This window comes from Gossypium arboreum, chromosome 2 (assembly GCF_025698485.1).
Source record: "Gossypium arboreum isolate Shixiya-1 chromosome 2, ASM2569848v2, whole genome shotgun sequence".
Lineage (NCBI taxonomy): Eukaryota > Viridiplantae > Streptophyta > Magnoliopsida > Malvales > Malvaceae > Gossypium > Gossypium arboreum.
This window is the reverse complement of record NC_069071.1, coordinates 109,102,631-109,118,466: the sequence shown is the minus strand read 5'-3', so window position 1 is coordinate 109,118,466 and position 15,836 is coordinate 109,102,631. Positions and strand designations below refer to the sequence as shown.

Below are 15,836 nucleotides of genomic sequence, written 5' to 3'. Positions count from 1 at the left end.
AATGAACAGGATAATTAATAAATTAAGCCATTAAAATTGCAAAGACTAAAGCGCAATGCGCACGAATGTATAGGGATTAAAATCGAAAATATTCCAGATTTCAAAGCACAACACTTAAGTGCGAGCTAAACTGAAATGCCACGCAAATTCTAAGAAAAAAATTAAAACAAATAAAATGTGAATAAGGACTAATTAAAAAGTCAGCGCGAAGGCAAATGACTATCCACGCAAATTAACCATTTGAAGCGCCAAAGCGCGGATCCAGCCTATGGATCGGGTTTGCGTGCACGGATCTCCCCCCACTTACACTGCACCGTTTTGAATTCTGCACAAAATCAAACCTAAAAAAAGAAAACCTAAAATCAAGCATTTGACCACTTTATCAAAATCAAAATAAAGAAAAAAAAACTAACACTTCTCCTATCCATTTGACTGAACCAAAATCCCTCATTCGAACGCCCTTACGTTTCTCTTCTCGACAGAAGGTGTCATATAATGGCCAATCAAGGCCTTATTCAACCATAGGTCCGCGAGTTTCACTCACCAGCCTTAGAATCGTTACCTAGCTTCGATTGTGACGAATCAAGTGAGGAATCGAAGGAGCCAACTCTCTGGTAAGTCCCTTTCTCTTTACTTATTTTTGTTTTTATACGCAGTAACAAGGATTTGTGAAATAGGAGCAGAATCGAAAAGGAAAAATAATCTAAATCACCTTAGTTTTTGATTGCTTTTTCTTAATATCTAGTATTTCGTAAAAAAAAAATCAGTGTTTACAGTGGCTTTTTATAGCCAAAATACATCAAGAATATTCAAGAAAAATAAATAAAAAATCTTTATTTTTTTGCTGTATTGTTGTTATCTGCCGTTATTTATGTGCTGGCAATTTGTTTTGCAAGTATGCATGGCGTGGAGAAGCCGTTCGTGGTGACGTGTCGAGGCTCGGGACTCAGTGGCGCTGGAGACCCTCGCTAAGGAGGCTGCAATTTTGGTCCTAGGGTTTCAGTCCTTGAAACCGGAATTTGGGCCACCTAGGTCAGGTTTCAATTGGGTTAAATTTTTGGGCTGTGATAGTTTTCTTGTAAATAGGCTATGTAATTAAGTTTATTGGGTCTGTTGGGCCATAAGTGTAATTTGTAAATGGACTGGACACTTATTATTGGATTTTATTTTGTTATTTTGTTTTTTTTTTCATTCTGGTTTTGGCATGGGCCCAGGCGAAATGGGCCTATTATAGTGTATTCTAGGTTTCTCTTTGATGTGTGTCCGCCATTCATCTAATTCATTGATTTGTAATCTTCTTTCTTCATGATTTGTTCTGTTCTTGTCATGTAAATTGGACTGCGACTCTGTCACGTTTTTCTGAGGTGTTTCCTGCAAAGAATGTTGAGCCACAAGGTTATTAACATTAACAGAACTCGTAATACCATTTCGATCAGTAGATATCCTGACAGAATCACGAGCTTGGAGTTTAATCATGTCATCACCTATACGAGTACCAACATCTATGATAGTTCTAGCAGTTGCTAAAAAGGGCCGTCCTAAAATCAATGGTACGTCACTATCCTCATCCATGTCTAGAACAACAAAATCAACTGGTAAAATAAATTTATCAATTTTGACGAGTATGTCTTTAACAATACCCCTAGGAAATCTAATTGTTCTATCTGCCAATTGAATGCTCATCCTAGTTTGTTTGGGTTTTCCAAGACCTAGTTGCTTAAACATTTTGTAAGGCATGACATTAATACTAGCCCCTAAATCGGCCAAAGCATTATTAACACTTAAACTACCAATTAAATAAGGAATAGTAAATCTCCCTCGATCTTTCAATTTGTTGGGTAGTTTATTCTGCAAAATGACTGAACACACTGCATTTAGCTCCACGTGTGACGAATCATCTAACTTTCTCTTATTTGCTAAAAGCTCCTTTGAAAATTTAACGGAATTTGGCATCTGCGAAAGAGCTTCAATAAACGGTAAGTTAATATGTAATTTTTTTCAACAGTTTAAGGAATTTATCTAATTTTTCGTTTGTGTGGTCTTTCCTTGCCGTATTTGGATATCGCACACAAGGTTTATATTCCTTACCAACCAAATCTTGCTTATTTTGGCTTACCTCGACCTTGCCATTACTTACCATAGTTTCTTGCCTCGGTTCAGATTCAGATTCAGTTAACCCTTCTTCAACTTGAACAGTGATCGCATGAAGCTGCTCTCTTGGGTTAGTTTCAGTATTTCTTGGCAAGCTACCCTGTGGTAGTTTTGAAACCATCTTTACCAATTGACTGATTTGATTCTCAAGCCCTTGAATCGATGCTTGTTGATTTTTGAGTGTTATTTTGGTGTTTTGGAAACGAGTTTCTGACACCAAAATAAACTTCGTCAACATCTCCTCAAGGTTCGGCTTCTTCTCCTACTGGTAAGGTGGTTGAAAGCCTGGAAGGGGTTGTGGTAATTGATTTCCTTGACCACCCTAAGAGAAGTTGGGATGGTTCTTCCAACCTGCATTATAAGTGTTACTATAGGGATTATTCTGAGTTCTAGAATTATTTCCCATATAGTTGACTTGTTCGTCTTCTGTGCTTAGGTTGTAGGATCAATTTTCTGGATGGTTCTCTACTCCATTTGTATCGTATTGCATCACCGTCTGTACCTTCGTAGAACCATATAGACCATCAATCTTTTTATTCAAAAGTTCTGCCTGCTTTGACAACATGGTGACCGCATCAACGTTAAAAACACCGGCTGCTTTCATCGGCTTTGTCCTCATGACTTGCCACTGATAATTATTCAATGAAATCTCTTCTATAAACTCATAAGCCTCCTTAGCTGTTTTATTATTTAGAGTCCCACCGGCAGATGCATCGATCAATTGCCTAGTTAAGGGGTTCAAACCATTGTAGAAAGTTTGAACCTGTAGCCATAGAGGTAACCCATGGTGAGGGCACCTTCTCAATAAATCCTTATACCTCTCCCATGCATCATATAGAGTCTTTAAATCCATTTGCATGAAGGAATAGATACCATTCCTCAGCTTGGCTGTCTTAGCTAGTGGAAAGTACTTCAACAAGAAATTTTCGGTCATTTGTTCCCATGTAGTGATAGAACCTCGTGGTAGGGAGTTCAACCACTGTTTAGCCTTATTCCTTAATGACAAAGGGAACAACAAAGGTGAATGGCATCGTCAGAAACGCCATTAATTTTAAAAATGTCGCAGAATTCCAAGAAGTTAGCCAAATAAGTATTTGGGTCTTCATCTTGCAAACCATCAAACTGAACAAACTGTTGAATCATTTGAATAGTGTTAGGTTTCAGTTCAAATTTTTTTGCAGCAACAGCAGGTCTAACAATACTCGATTCAGCCCCGATTAAATTGGGATTGGCATAATCGCACATAGTACTAGTAGGATTCAGATTTATAGGATTTACAGCAAGCACAGAAGGTAATTGATTATTTTGATTTCCTGCCATCTCCTCAGTAATAACGTCCTCTTGATCTTCTAGTGTACTTTGTCGACTCTGCCTTGCTTTTCTACGGTTTCTGTGAGCTGTACTCTCGATCTCGCTGTTGAATACTAGAGGTCCTGATAGGTTTCTTCCAGTCATAAACTAAAAGAACCTGCTAGAAGCAAATAAAAGAAAAGTTAGTAAAATTAAAATAAAAAACAAAAATAAAATGCAATAAAAATAAAAATGGCCAAAGTAATAAAAATTAAGTGTTCCTAATATTTTAGTCCACGACAACGGTGCCAAAAACTTGATGAGTCACGAAACTAACTAATATTTCGACGAAGGCAAGCACACATATCAAATAGTAGTATAGCTATGGTGAGTCCAAAACATTGTATCCACAAGGACTAAAAGTACTTGTAATAACTATCTTTCTATTATTTAGCCTCATAATTGAAGGAGATGCTTTAATCTAAAATTAAACTAATTAACTATGAATGTGACAGAGATCGAAATTGAGAAAATATTTAAGAAAACCAATGAGAGAGACAATACCCAGGAAAGAATCCACCTAGACTTCACTTATTATTCTGACTCTGAATCAAATGATTTATTCACTTGTCTTGATTTTGTAGAAATCCCTAAATTATGTTAATATCTATTTTGAGACTAAGAATTACTGACTCTAGGTTGATTAATTGAAATCTCTTTCTAATTAAAACCCCTATTGTCGCATTAACTTGATCTATGGATTCCCCTATTAGATTTGGCTCTAATCCGGTAGATTTATGTCGTCCTATTTGTAGGATTGCAATCAACTCCATTCAATTATGCTAGATCTACTCTTAAACAGGGACTTTTGCTCCACTGAATAAGCACATCAAACTTAGATTAATATCCTGAAAATATTAAGGCAATGATTAAAAACACATAATTAAGAACAAGAACAAGTATTTATCGTGTAATTTAGAAAACTAAAGAATAAGATCCATCGTAGGTTTCATCCTCCCTAGGTATTTAGGGAGTTTAGTTCATAATTTAAAAGGAAAACATCTCAAATTTAGAAAAACAACAAGACATAAAAAACCCAAATAAACATCGAGAGAAATTTGAATGGAGATCTTCAATCTTGAAGTGGATCCGCTTTCGAGATGATTCCAACGGCTTTCTTCGAGTAATTTCTGCTTTCCACTCCGTGTGCCCCCTTTAAATCCTCATCTAGTATGTAATTATAGGCTTTAGAATACTCAGAAACCCTAAAAATTGGGTTTTTTTTTGCGTAAACGGGAAGCAGGGTGCAAAATCGACATGGACTGGCACATGGGTGTGTGGCCAACTCGTGTGGCTCACATGGGCGTGTGGCCAACTGGTGTGGCTCACATGGGGGTGTGGCCAGCCTGTGTGGAAATGCCCAGACCGTGTGGATCCTGGAAACAGTACTTTTTGACTGATTTTGGCTCGTTTTTCGCTCCTTTCGCTCCCCTATGCTCACCTAAGTATAGAAACATGAATTTAAAATATTAGGAGCATCAAATTCACTAATTCATATAATAAATCATCTAAAAACGCATCAAGAATGGGATTAAAAACATGTTACTTTTATGGCTTATCATATATATCACTTCCCAATGATCTCCGCTCCCAATCCCCCATAACATACCAAATCTCAATCATACTTTATCCCGGGTTCAATTCGATCCAAACATCAACATTTCTTAAATATTCTTCCACCAAAAAAAATTCAATATATCTATTATACCATACTATACTATTCAAAAAATCATATAGAAGTTAAATTTTAAACCATACAAACTTACATGGACTGAATTGTAGTAGTTTTGGAAGTTTAGGGACTATTCTACTATTTTTCTATTTCCACGAGTATCTACGGGATCTTAATCTAAAATGTCAAATTTCTCAATTATCAGCTTACATTTCACATTTCAATCCATTTTACAATTAATACCCTTCTATTTTTTGAATTAACATAATTACCCTAAACATTTACAATTTGTACAATTTAGTCCTTTAAACCGAAATTCATCAAATTAACCATTTTTCTCAAATAAAAAATCTATCCAAATATACTAGGACCTTCAATAGTACCTAATTAACATTAAATTCACTATCAAACCCTAAAATTTTTTCACTTTCACAATTGAATCCTAAAATCAAAATCTAACAAAAATCACTTTACAAAATCATCAAACAACATAATCAAAGCTTCAAATACATCGTATTCATAAAAAAAATTAAATATTCATCAATGAAAAATTCAAAAAAATTTAACAAAATAAAAAATGAAGGTACGGACTAGCTGGACCTAGTTGCAATGATCTCAAAAATATAAAAATGACAAGAAACGGGCTTAAAAATCACTCACATGCAAAGAATTTGTGCTTGGCGGATTCTCCTAAGCTAAACATCCATGGCATTCGGTTATCACAAGTAAAATTAAAGAAGATGATGACAATTTCATATTTCTTTTATTTTTAATTTTAACCTAATTACGATTTTACCATTAAAATTACATTTTTTTATCATTTTCTTTTTTTTAGCTGTCCAACTAACTTAGTTAGGGTTAATTTACCACATAAGTCCTTCCTTACTTAACTTTCAAGCTATCTAATCAACTAAATGCAATAATTACTAAGTTTTGCACATTTTATAATTTAGTTTTTTTCCCATTAATTAGCTAGCTAAACGTTAATATTTTCGAACCAAATTTTAATACGACATTAGTGACTCCATAAGTATTCTAAAAATAATATTTACGAGTCAACGCAAAAAAAATTTTAGGCCCCAAAGCCACTGTTTCATCACCACAAAAAATTGGGTTGTTATAATAAGTCAATACAGGAACTCCCAGAAATATATTTCGAAATTTTCCATATAGCAATAGAGAATATTTTTACCCAAATCTTCACAAAACTCGTCTTTCAGATTTATGTAACCAAGAAAACAACCTTTTCGGACCAAAACTCACCTTTGTTAATTTTCACATAAATTATTTCTCGTACAAAGTTTGTAGTACAATTCTTAAATATTAAATGTACACGGGCTCTGTGTAAAGTAGATCAGGATACCATCAATAAACCTAACCATGACTATATATAAAAATATCCAGATAAAGCTAAACAATCTGATTCATCATAATCATAAATTAACAGAAGCATTAGTTAGTCTAGACAATATTACCAAAATTCATATGACCACATCAAACTTGAAAGCAGTTTTCAATATACCACAATCTTTAACTTCCAACTGCTAATAATCAGATCTGTACTTATCTTCAAGAACACTGTTATGCCCTTTTTAACTGATCAAACAAGTTGTTCATATGAGATAAAATATATTTATTCTTTGTCCCACATTTCTTCAATTTACACATTTAGACAGAAATCCCTAAAATTCTCCAGGAATAGATCAAGAAATCTATTGGCAATTCTTTGATCCTATTTCTTGAGTATCAAGTAAACAAATATATAAACTAGAAATATTTTACAGTCGTTTTAAATCATTTCTGTGTAAAAATAACTGAATTAACTCTGGTTGTACTATTTAAATTAATCAAATTCAATCATAATCCATTCACTATCCTGACAATACAGATCAATTTATTTCAGATAACCGTTTACTGCAACTTCATATGATCTTAGCCATCCCATTCCCAGACTAATATCAATTCATGAAATGATAGTAACATCAGTCCAATAGGAAAGTCACAGTCATAGATTTTCAGAAGATAGTTTCGACATACCAAAATAACCACTATACTCTAATCCATTGGATTATAACTCAAATATCAACTCAGTTAATTCAAGAAATAGGTCTTTATCCATTACTAACGCAATGCGGCATATGAGTAAGTTGATCCAGTACCACTCAGTCTATGTACAATAAATAAGATCAAAGAGAAAGAACATACCAAGAATATAATCAGGCGCAGTAGCTCCAGATTTAACAACTGTGTCTTTGATCCTGCTGAAGAAATCCCAGTTAATCCTATCTTTCAGTACCACCACTATTAATGTCGATCACCAATTATAAACCCTATTTATTTATCAAAGACATAACGCATCTGAAATAATCATCAAGGAAACAAGTGGTATTTTCAAAATTCCCTGGGTAATTTCAAGCTAGTATCCAACCCTAGTTGAGTCTTCATCCGTTTACTTATGAATTATTCATCACTGTACTTTTTAATTTATTAAATAAGAACCGTCGAACTTTTTAAATCTGTTAAGGACCCAAATATACCATAAGAAACATAACATGGGGGTAGACGTTGTAAGGCTACTGAATTGGTTCGCAAAAGTTCTGTAAACCACAGACTCATTAAATCAAAAGACATTATGACTTTATTATCAAACATTTATGAAACCGGTAAACTGTAGCTTACTTCCTGTTTGGAAGCTAGAACTTTACTATCAGACATTTCCAGAACCGGTAAACTATAATTTACTTCCAATTTAGAATTCAGGATTTTACCATTTACCTCATCAAGGTCAGTATGATCAGATTCTATTAACATTTATACATCTATAAGAAAAAAAAAGGGTTAGATCGTATCAAACACGTCAAACTATCACAAGTTTATATAGCATGTAATTCTAGAAATCACACACGTTACGTTCAGCCAAAGAACTGACTAAACCGTAGCTTTAATACCACTAAATGTAACACCCTAACTCATTTCCATCATCGGATTAGAGTTACAGAGCATTACCGATCAATCGAAAAATATTTATCATCATAATATTAAATTATTTAATATCATTCAAAACATATTAAAAATAAGCATTTGGTCCCTAAATCGAGCTTTCAAGGACCAAAAAATTGCTTATAAGCAATTTGGGACAAATTTGAAACGAAGCAGAAGTTTTAAGAAAAAGTTAAAAATTTTCAAAAACAAGGGACACACAGTTGTGTGGCCAGGCTGTGTGGAATGCCCCAGGCCATGTAACTTTTGAAATTGGGCCACACAACCGTATCGCAGGCCATGTGCCAAACCGTGTAACTCTTTGACTTATGACACACGGTCGTATCACAGGTTGTGTGCTAGGCCATGTAACACACTAACTTAATACACACAACCGTGTCATAGGCAGTGTGTGGCACACGGCCAAGTGGCACAGGTGTGTCCTAGGCCGTGTAACACACTGACTTAATACACTCTTAAATGTCAAGTTTACCATTTTAAGATTTCTTGGACACTAAGTAACCCATTTACCAGCCATTAGACTTATTCAAAATGATATCAAATAAGCTCAAATCATGTTATTTCAACCATCCTAAGTGCCTAACCAATGTACCTTCATTGATACCATAAGTATACACACTAATGCAACAATATAAATCATCAACCAAAACTGTAACACCCTGATCTATTGAATATTATTTTACAAATTCCATCAGAAATGAGTATTTGCTTCAGTGGTAAGTGCCTTAATTCTGTCTCTAAGGTCTTGGGTTCGAGTCTCAGTTTAATCATTTTTATTCCTAAGCCTATCGAATTTAAAATAAAATTTGTTACTACCAAAACTTTGGAGTTGATTTTGTTTTTTTAAAAATAAGATTGTTTGATTTTAAATTAATTTGTAAATAAATAAAACAAGTGGTTAATATATGTGTTTTTATCCTTTCTTTCTTTTAAAATAAAATAAGATCATTTTATTTTTGGTTTTATTTATTTTATTAGAAAAAAAAGAAATCCCCACATTTTGCACCTCTGTTGCTTCCCCTAATTCACGCTGCAATTTCAAGTCCAATTTTGGCAATTTGTTTTTATTTTTTTCTTCTTTATTTCTTATTCGTTCTTCTATCTTTTGTTTCTTATATCATTAGGCCAGTGCTAGTGCTTAAACCAATAGTTTGTGATTCCTCAACTGCTAATTCGAGGGTAAGGTATTAAATTTCAATATTTTATACACTATTTGTAGTTGTGTTGGTTGATGGTTGCGCTAATCGATTTGGTGATGTTGTGCTTTTTATTTTTTGCGATTTAGGAGTAGTATAAGAGGCAGTGGGTGACCTTTCAGTGATTTAGAATTTGCGTAGCAGTTGTTTTTGCTCCAGTAAGGGTGTGGTTGTGTTATGAAGGGTGGTTTTATTTGATTGGGTTTAATTTTTAGTCACGATATCGTGATTCATTACTAAAATTAGTTGTGTTAATTGTCAATTAGGTTCTGGGGTTATTTGTAATTGAACCGGCATCAAGAATATGCTAGGTGTATAACAAAAATAAGAGGAAGTGTCAATCGACGAAAGCCAAAATCTAGCCTGTCGACGCCACACGGGTGTGTGCCTAGCCGTGTGGTAGGATATGTGCGATACACAACCATTTGATGGGTGTGTGTGGCCTTGTGGGCCGCATGAGATAAGCCAATTTGGGTGTGTTGGCCACACGAGCACTTGGGCCATGAGCCAGGCCGTGTGGGGCACATGGGTAAGGCCACTTTAGGCATATGGGCCCACACAGACATGTGGGTCTGAATTTCAAATTTTTTTTCTAGAGTCGTACTTGTCATTCCGATCGACTGGGGGCCTACCGTTGCGTCGATATGGGCTTAAATATGCTTTGAAGTAGAAGATATGTTAAACCATCTGTATGGTATCTGTCATAAGCAATACCTAAATGTATGTATTGAAATGCCCAAAATGTATGATATGTTGTGTATATGCATGTCTATCTGTTATACGAGCATATTTGATATAATAATTCTGGTATCTAGTATTTTATAATTCTGATTTATTTGGTATTCTGTTGTATTTGACTATGGGGGTGGATTATGTGATATGTGGAGGAAGTGTTCTGAGAGGCAATATTTCGCCAATATACTGGCAACATGGCTGTGATTATTCTGGAAAGTGTCCTATAGACACTATGTGGTTTGTAGGGCTGGGTGGGTGTTTTATACCCCACATGGTGTGTTGGGATGGTCGGAGTTGGTTTGTAGAGGATGGGGGTAGGACTTTGTATATTTTTATCTATATGATTTTGTTGATAATCTGATTCTGTTAAGGATTTATGTTCGTATCTGTTCTGTTACGCGATAAAATCTAAATTTATGTTTCCTTAGAGTTACACACTGAGTTTTTAAAAGTCACTTTCTGTTTGCCTTTTCCGTTAAGGTAGCCCTCAGACTTAAGCAGGTCGGTGCGAAGGATGCTCAGTTGTGACCACTTGTCCGTAAATTTTATTTACTTTAAAAGTTTACTTAATTTTATGGTTTTAAGAGTTTTGTAATTCTGGGACTCCTTGGACTTTTGGGTTTTACTTTTGGATTTGGATTAGATTTGAAATTTCCTGCGACGCTCGACAAAACAATTTACAAAAACAACTATTTTATGCGATCAAACGCTTTCGAGAAAATAAACTTGATTTTCAAAATATAATGACTTTTAAACTTTCGTTGCAAATTATTGTTTTATTTGAAAGAGTATACAGTCGATGGTTTTCACTAATGAGTATAACGAAATATTCTTTACAATAAAAGGGTATGATATTTTTAAAGGAAAAAGATAGATTTCTAGCTTTTCTTCGTAACATCTCCAGATTCGGCCATAACGTCTAGGCAGGCTTAGAGTGTTACATTTAGTGGTATCAGAGTAAGGTTGCAAAACTCGAGCTGTGAAATTTTGGGTTCAGAATTTTGTAAAAACTGGTTTTCAAGAAAAAGTTTATTTCTTGCTATTTGAAAAGAAAGTATGTGGTACACTGAATTTTCGGTGCCGATCCTGTAAGTACTTCTAAACTTAGAAATATTGTAGTTAGAAAACTCTGAACTGTCTAAAACTACACTAAGTTAGTTAGGGACTGAAACTTCTGAAATTTCTGAACACATCTGACAAATATTTGAAGCATAAAATACTTCTTAATAAATACTGAAACTAATACATAAAACTTTGTAATGTAGATAAAACTGTGATTATGATGAGCGCTCGCGGAACACGTGATGGTGGTACTTGTGGGTGCGACGAGTGTCATAGAGGGGCTCAAGCTGAGTCATCCTCTGTAACACCCCCATGCCCGAAACCGTCACAGGAGTCGAGCTTGAGGTGTTACCGAACATAATTTATCAAATTAAGAACTTCGAATCATTTATTTCTATATTCACAGCTTTCTAGCTACCTGCGTCACAGTTACAAGAAAAATCATATCTCGAGTTACAAAACTTGAAATCAAGATCTATAAATTTTCCTTAAATCTAGACTCATATATCTATTTACTAATTTTATTCTAGAATTTTTAGTTGGACCAATTAATACAGTTTATTAGTTAAAGTTACCCCTGTTTTAGGACTTGACTGGACTGAACTTTGTTTACTACGAATTATATTTCTCTCTGTGAAAAGTTTATATGACTATGCCATTTATTTATTCCGAAACTAGACTTAATAAGGATTCCAAGAATATAAAATAAACCACCTAATTATTTTTTTTAAAATTTATGGTAAATTTATAAAGTTGGAACAGGGGATCCAGAAATCGCTCTGGCCCTGTTTCACTAAAATTCAAATATCTTATAACATATAATTCCTTTACTTGTTTCATTTGTTTTATATGAAACTATACATACTAGGCTTCAATGTCATATTTAATCCAACACCAAATTCAATTTCTATGATTTTTAGTAAATTTTAAAACTCATGTCGATTGTTCTTTGCAATATTACATTTATGGCAAATTTCATCTTTTCATGAGTTTTTATAATCTAGATAACATATTAAACTTCCATGACATCAAACATGATCTAACTTAGCATTTTCCATGACTTATCATTATTAAGCATTTTCTCAACCAAATCATGGCCATATCACAAAATTATTTACACAAAATAGGTGTATTGCTATACATGCCATACTTAAGTTTTACAAGCCATTTACCAAAAAGAGTCCTTTGGATAGTGTGATCGAACCTTCGACTGTCCCGATTCCTAAGCCGCTTGTTCAAAACTACAGTGAATGAAAAGAAGGGAGTAAGCATAAATGCTTAGTAAGTCATATGCAAATAACAAGTAACATAACAATACAATTATACCAAACAACCTTAGCATGGTATCACCAAAACATATATCACATTTCTAAACATCATTAATCATCTTACCACCTTATCGTTGTTGTATCTATTTTCAACCCGAAGGTTAAGTACATACCTGTCCAAAGTGTCCATTTCACAATACTTACCAATACGTCACCTGCATCTTAAGTGTTCTTCCATTTCACTAGAAATTTTACCCGTTGAACACATCGGAATATAACTCGGATACATGGATAATTTGCACATAAGTGCCACATTTGTAGCCAAGCTACCATGTAACCCGCCCAAAAGTGAACTCGGACTCAACTCAACGAGCTCGGGCGTTTGCATCCATAAGTGAACTCGGACTCAACTCAATGAGTTCGGATGCCTAGTTACATCTCACGAACTCGGACTCAACTCAACGAGTTTGGACATTTCACATCCATAAGTGAACTCGGACTCAACTCAACGAGTTCGAATGTTCAACCATCCTAGTGACATGTCACTTGTATCCTAATCTATTCCTAAGGTTCAAACGGGATTTTCCTCGAACACATGTCCTTGCCATCTTCCGTAAAATACCGAAACCAATACTCGGTAGCACTTTATATTTAACAAATAATACACTTAATTTGCATTTAATTCGAAAATAACCACAAAACATATATTTCATGATAAAAATCAGCATATCATATATTTAACATCAATAACTTAAAAATAACAATTATGCTACCTTATTTACACATGAACTTACCTTGGTACAAAATTTTTAACAATCGAGCCTATTCCTCGTAAACTTTGTTTTTCCCTCGATCACGACTTGAATCTCGTTTCTCTTGATCTATAATACCAAATTAATATTATTTAATACATACATTCATTAAAACAGTCCTTAATACGAACTTTGAAAAAATTACCATTTTGCCCCTAAACTTTTGCATAATTACACTTTTGCCCCTAGGCTCGGGAATTAAACTTCATCCCTTATTATTATGTTTTATGACATTCTGATCATTTTTCCCTTCTATGGCAACATCAAATTCTCACTCTAACATGTATTTATGACTACTAAATATTTTTATCGATTAAGCCTTTTTACTCGTTTTTACTCAAAACCGAGTAGCACAAGTTGTCTAACAAAATTTAAAACCTCATATTCTGTCATAAAACTCAAAAATTCACAAATTTCACCTATGGGTATTTTTCCAAATATGAACCATAGGTTGAATTATTGTTAACATAAGCTAAATCGAGCTACCGGGATTTCAAAAACATAAAAATCATTAAAAACGGGGCTTGAAATCACTTACTATGAAGTTTGAAAGTTGAAGAAACGCCAGCTATGGAGGAGAGCAAAAATCGGCAGAACAATATGGAGAAGATGATCATTTTGGGTTATTTTTCCTATTTTTATTTCATTTAATATCCAAATGACCAAAATGCCCTTACTACTAAACTGTCCAAAAATTCCTTCCATGTCCTAATTTTGTCCATGAACTTAAAATTGGTCAAATTAACATTTAATACCTCCTAAACCTAATTAATATTTCAAAGCAATTTCATACTAAAAACTTCTAGAATGCAAGTTTTGCAACTTATTCGATTTAGTCCCTAACTTTAAATTAAACTCGTTATGCCAAAAATTTCTTCACGAAATTTTCACACAATTATGCAATCATATCATAAACCTCAAAATAATTATAAAATAATTATTTCTATCTCGAATTTGTGGTCACAAAACCACTATTCCGATTAGGCCTTAATTCGGGATATTACAACTCTCCCCCCTTTAAGGATTTTCGTCCTCGAAAATCTTACCGGTAAACAAGTGTGGGTGTTGGTTTCTCATAGTTTCTTCAGGTTCCCATGTAGTCTCTTCTACCCCGTGCTTTTGCCACAATACTTTCACGAGAGTGACACTTTTATTTCTTAGTTTTTGGACCTCTTGAGCTAAAATATTAATCGGTTCTTCTTCGTAAGTCATATTCGGTCGTAGTTCAATTTCTGTCGGTGAAATTATATGTGAAGGATCCGAACGATACTGACGTAACATAGATACGTGGAACACATCATGAATCTTTTCTAATTCAGGTGGTAATGCTAGCCGATATACTACCGGTCCAACTTTTTCAATTATTTCATACTGTCCAATAAAACACGGACTTAACTTGCCTTTCCGGCCAAATCTAAGGACTTTTTTCCATGGAGACACTTTTCAAAATACCTTATCACCAACTTGAAACTCGATTTCCCTTCGTTTCAAATCCGCATAAGATTTCTGTCTATCTGAAGCAGCTTTCAAACAATCTCGAATCACTTTCACCTTTTCTTGGTTTCTTTTATTAGATCAACTCCATAAATCGATTTTCCACGAGTTCGGTCCAATACAATGACGTCCGACATTTACGACCATACAATGCTTCATAAGGTGCCATCTTCAAACTCGTCGATAACTATTATTATAAGCAAATTCTACCAACGGTAAGTACCTTTCCCAACTACCTTGAAATTCCAATACGCAACATCGAGCATGTCTTCAAGAATCGAATTACTCTCTCGATTGTCCATCGGTTTGTGGATGAAAGCGGTCTTGAAATTTAACTTTGTACCTAATGCCTCTTGCAACTTTTGCCAAAACCGTGAAGTAAATCTCGGATCTCTATCCGAAATGATTGACAAAGGTATTCCATGAAGTCTAACAATCTCACGGATATACAATTCAGCCAACTTATTAAGAGAATAATCCGTGCGTCTAGGAATAAAATGAGTGATTTAGTCGGTCTATCAACTATTACCAGATGGCATTTTTCTTCCCGGAGTTAACGGCAACCCGATATAAAATCCATGGTAATTCGATCCCATTTCCATTCGGGAACCATGATAGGTGGAGTAATCCGAAGGTACTTGGTGTTCACTTTCACTTGTTGACAAACTAAGCACTTTGATAAAAACTCGAAAATATCTCTTTTCATTCCACTCCACCAGTACATTTTCTTCAAGTCATTATACATTTTCATACTGCCCGGATGAACTGCCAAACAGCCATTATGTGCTTCATACAAAATCCTTTGAATCAACTCATCATTTTTCGGTACACAAATCTGATTTTTAAACATTAAACAACCATCAGAACCGATTCTAAAATCTGATCCCATATCAGCTTCACACTGTTTTCTCTTGGCTAGCAAATCTTCATCATTTTTCTGAGCTTCAGAAATCTCTTGTAAAAACATCGGTCTTGCTTTTATCTCTGCTAGAATCGAACCATCACCTGATATCTTTAACTGAGTATTCATAGCTCTCAAAACAAATAACAACTTTCTGCTTAAAGCATCGGCAACCATATTCGCTTTTCCCGGATG

At 34.5% G+C, this 15,836-nt stretch overlaps 1 non-coding gene across 1 annotated transcript; it reads left to right on the top strand.

Annotated features, from left to right (window-relative positions):
- Positions 1-2,930: 2,930 nt before the first annotated feature.
- LOC128289744 (small nucleolar RNA R71) lies at positions 2,931-3,037 on the top strand. The gene has a single exon (XR_008279388.1). It is a non-coding gene; the product is annotated as a small nucleolar RNA R71 (small nucleolar RNA).
- Positions 3,038-15,836: the final 12,799 nt, after the last annotated feature.